This window comes from Strix aluco, chromosome 15 (assembly GCF_031877795.1).
Source record: "Strix aluco isolate bStrAlu1 chromosome 15, bStrAlu1.hap1, whole genome shotgun sequence".
NCBI lineage: Eukaryota > Metazoa > Chordata > Aves > Strigiformes > Strigidae > Strix > Strix aluco.
Genome location: NC_133945.1, coordinates 5,323,958 through 5,328,304, shown reverse-complemented (window position 1 = coordinate 5,328,304; position 4,347 = coordinate 5,323,958).

Here is a 4,347-nt window from a genome sequence, read left to right as displayed (position 1 = left end):
AGTGCAGGCTACAAAGGAGCAAAGGAGTGAAGAAAGCATCAGGGACCAACTAGGTGAGCAAGTACCCGGAGCACAGCCTTGATTTTAGTCGCGGCTGGGGCTGCAGCTGCAGCTGACATGAAATTTCCATGGGTTGCAATGGGTCAGAGGCAGCTGGAGCTGCTTTCCTCCCTGCTCGAGCCCCCGCTGTCGGGAGCTGCAGGCACGATTAAGAAGAAATAGCAACGTATGGGTCATGGGAAGAGGGAAAACAGAAGTGCTTGGCCAGCCGAAGAGGAAATGGTGGGACACAGATGTCCATGGAAAGCTGAAGCCACTTACAGAGGATGCATTTACTCCTATTTCCTTCCACTATGGCTTAATTGCAATGTTTTTTAATGACAGGTAGGACAGGAGCTGGGCTTCTGCCTAAGCACTTCTCCGTCCTGCATAAAAGCTCTGAATTTAATATTAACAACAATTAATCACAGCTACCAGGAAGCAGCCAGCAGTGTTCCCTGCCCCCAGGATTCACATGCTCAGCCCCATTAATTCCCATCTCCAGGCAAACAGCACTGGAGGGTCACTGGGAAGCAAGGGGCTTCCCTATCCTGCTGAATGTGGGTTCAGAGTTGAAGTGGTAGTGGCACTGGCACGCCCTGCCCATCCTTTCTGACAATACGGGTAAATACGGGTGGTTTCGGACACTCTGTGTCTTCCCTGTGAGTAGGAAATGGCTGCTCACCATCAGCTCACCCACCCGTGTTTCATTTTCTCTCCCTGTGTCCCGAAAGACAGCTGGGATAATTCCAGGTCACAGCAGGCTGGCTGAGCTAGGTCAGATCTCAGGTTTGCCAGGACATTGCTGTATTTTTCCTGTTCTTGGTACCACAACTCCCTCTCTCATTAGTAGCACTAACTGCTCATTGCATATTTTGCATACATATATTAGTATTTCAGAACAGCTCATTTTTGCATCCTGTAATTAAATGACCACTAATGAACACGCTGTATAAGGAGCAGCCAAATGAGATAACCCGTGCGGGACTGCTGGGCATATATATAATAATTGCATGGGAATTCACTATAACATACACCGAACTGCCTCCTGTGCTGCACAGGCTCTTGCCCGGGAGAAGGCAGCGTGCGAGCACCCAGCAATCTCTTCGGTTTCCCCTCTGCTTCAAGGGACGCCCCTAGGTCCTGGCCCACCACCCGCTTCCCTCTTACCTCTTTCATTTCCAGCATCCAAAAGAGTTTCTCGGTTGAACCACCCACCACCAGCCCTCCACCCCCCCATCCTGCAGCGGTTACATTTGCTGGACACTCCATGGGGCAAAAAAATCCTTCCCAGGGCTCCAGGCTGCCCCGGCTACTCTGCCTCTTGCCCTGAATGTCACCCAGACATGCTAAAGCAAACGGTGACCTGTTGGGGCCAATATCCCTCTCTCTCAAGCAGCTGATCCTTTGGGGCATCACTGGTCCCTAGCCTGAGGCTCTTCCCAAGGGGGGCATGCCCAGTGGTGGATCTGCTCCCCATCCTTCACCCTGTCTCCACCAGGAAGGGCTGATGTCATGCAAATCCCAGTTCTGGGTCCGAACCCCTTTGCAGCTTGTGATCCTCCTCCCATGGGTATCCACTGAGGGAAATGTCCCCAAAGCACCTGCACTCTTCAAGGCTTTACTTCCCCTCCTGATTCAGTGTTCTGCACATGTATGTCTTAGGTAAAATGTATAGATTTTGGGGCTCTCTGCAAACATAAACTGGCTGTAGTACTCTGACTTGAGGTGGAGGATGTGCGGCCGATATGACCTGAAGCCACATGCTGCACATCGATGCTTAATGTTGAAACTCTTCCAACTCCGAGCAGCGAAGTGGTGATGAAACCTGGGGCCTGAAGGCTGGGGATGGTGTGAGCCAGGGTGCCCTCTGGGCCGCAGAAAGCTTGAAAGTCCTAAAAAGGAGGGACTTGCATGACAAGAGTGTTGTTTGCTCCGGGATCCATAAACAGTGGCTTGAGCTGGTGAGGTGAGCTGCTGCCAGTGGGGTGGGTGCAGCGGGGACGGCACCAACCCCATCACTGTGCTGGACACCCGGGCGGGCAGATTTTGGGGGCCACCTGGGAAGCCACGTCCACTAGGGTCTTGCAATTGCAGCACGGGGCATTTCGGGGCAAGGCTTGGTGGGGTTTTGGCCCCAGCATCGGGTGCAGGGGGACAGGAGGGGACAGGATGGATGGGGATGGTGGCACAGGGAGACCTCCATTGTGCTGCAGGTGGAGCAGCAGGGCTCCCCCTGGCTCCCAGCAGACCTTTACAGAGGTTTTAAGTCCTTTCCCTATGAAAGGGGCAATGAATCCCCACGTTCCCTATATGCAGTCACTGCTACCGAAAGGCATGTGCTCTGCCACAGAGTGCTTCTGGCTGCACAGGTGCGGAGCTTGGCTCATGACTGTAAGAATCTCTGGCCTTGAGCTCACAGCAAGAAAAACCAATCTGCTCAGGCATCCCCTCCTTGTCTCTCCCTGCAATGTGCAGTGTGATGCCTATAAAAACCCAGAAATCAAATTGACATAATCACAAATGAGCCACAGGGATATGGAATATTTTCATCCTTGAAAGACAGTGATGCTGCCGAGGGGTTGACATTGTGGAGGGCAACCAAAGGGGACTGTAAACCCCTTGGCTTGTGTTTGAATATTGGCAATGCCACTGCCGGGCTCTGGGAAACCTTTGGGAAACCTGCTCGAGGCTCCCGTTGGCGGGAGCACCCTGGACACAGGCAGGATCTGGCCACCGCTGGGCTCTCAGCAGCACCAGTGGCTCTTCCCCAGCGATGTCTCTAAGATAAATGTTTCTCTTTTCCATCCAAGAGATACAGCAGAGCTGCTGCCAGCACCATGTCTCAGTGGAATCAGTTTTCGTTCTGCCAGGAGCGTTACCGGCTCATGATTCACATCTTTACAGCAGCTTTGGAAGGAAAATGTGCTTCTCACCAGGCAGACCTTCACGCACATTGAGATGCCACAGTTTTTCCAGACTTTCCAAAGGAAGCCACAGCCAAGTGAGACATTCCTTCTCCTCTTCCAGCTTTCTTGGAACAACCTTCTTTGATTAGTGAGTGAGACAGATAGTTGGAAAGACAGACAGACAGACAGGCCAGGCAGTAGGGTTATAATAAGCAGTTTGCATGAGCCCCAGCCTCTGATGGGGTGGTGCCTCCATCCGCCTCTTGCTGGGAGACTGCTGAGAGTCCCTGCTGTTTGCTGCGGTCCCCAACCCCCTGGTCCTCCTCCATGGTGCCCAAATCTTTGTCCTCCTCCATGGACCCCAACCTCCTGTCCTCCTCCATGGTCCCTGACCCCCTGCCCTCCTCCTTGGCCCTCAAGCTCCTGCCCTCTGCTGTGGACCTGAACCCTCTGCCTCCCTCCATGGTCCTGGACCCCCTGCCCCCTGCAGTGGTCCCCAACCCCCTGCCTCCTGCCACAGTCCCCAATCCCCTTCCCTCCACCATGGACCTGGAGCCGAGTGGTGCAGGCTCTGGTCTGCAGCACTGCTCCTGCCCGGCTGCGGGTGCCTTCGACGCCAGGAAGAGGACAGAGGCCACATCCAGCGCTGCAGAGCTCAGCCAGGGCATCCCTGCGGGGCTCTCCCCGAGGCAGCGGCCAGGGCTGGCTGGCTGACTGCAAACGTGATGCTGGAGGGAGGAGAAGCAGCAGCCGCACAGAGCATCCCTGCATGCTGCCGGCCCACCCTGCCGCCGAGGCTGAGTCACGGGGCGGCGTGCCTGCCATGGCGCGCGTGGGCCCACGGCCGTGACTCAGCCCCACGGCTGCCAGCGCTCACCGCCAGCCCCGCGGCTCCTGCTTCTCCTGGGGCTTTGTGTCGGAGCCCCCGCGAGTGAATCAGAGCCAGCTTTGTGCCGGGCCCCGGGGGACTGTGGTCCCCAGGGTGGAGGGGAGGGTTGGCTTTTCTCTCTGAGCGCTCAGCATGGCGGGGGCCTCTGCGAGGGGAGGAGGAGGAGGGGAACCGCACACAAAGGAGGTTTAAAAAGCATCTCCTGGTGCAGGTGGGAGAAAGGATCTGTCCCACCAGGGAGGATTGTGCTGCCCTGAGGCACAAAGCAAAGGAGTTGGCGTTCAGCTTGCAGGTTCGTGCCTATGGCACGGGAAGCCAGGTTGGAAAATGCAACCAAATGGCTCAGGTGTGGCCAGCAGGCCCAGTGAGAGCGACGGGTACGAGACCCTGGTACGGGGAAGGAGATGGGAGCTCCTGCCTCATTTCTTGCAGCTGCACCCCCTCGGCCACCCCAGCCCCAGTGCTTCACACCACACCAGCAGGAGAAACAAAACAAGCATCTCCAGGGAG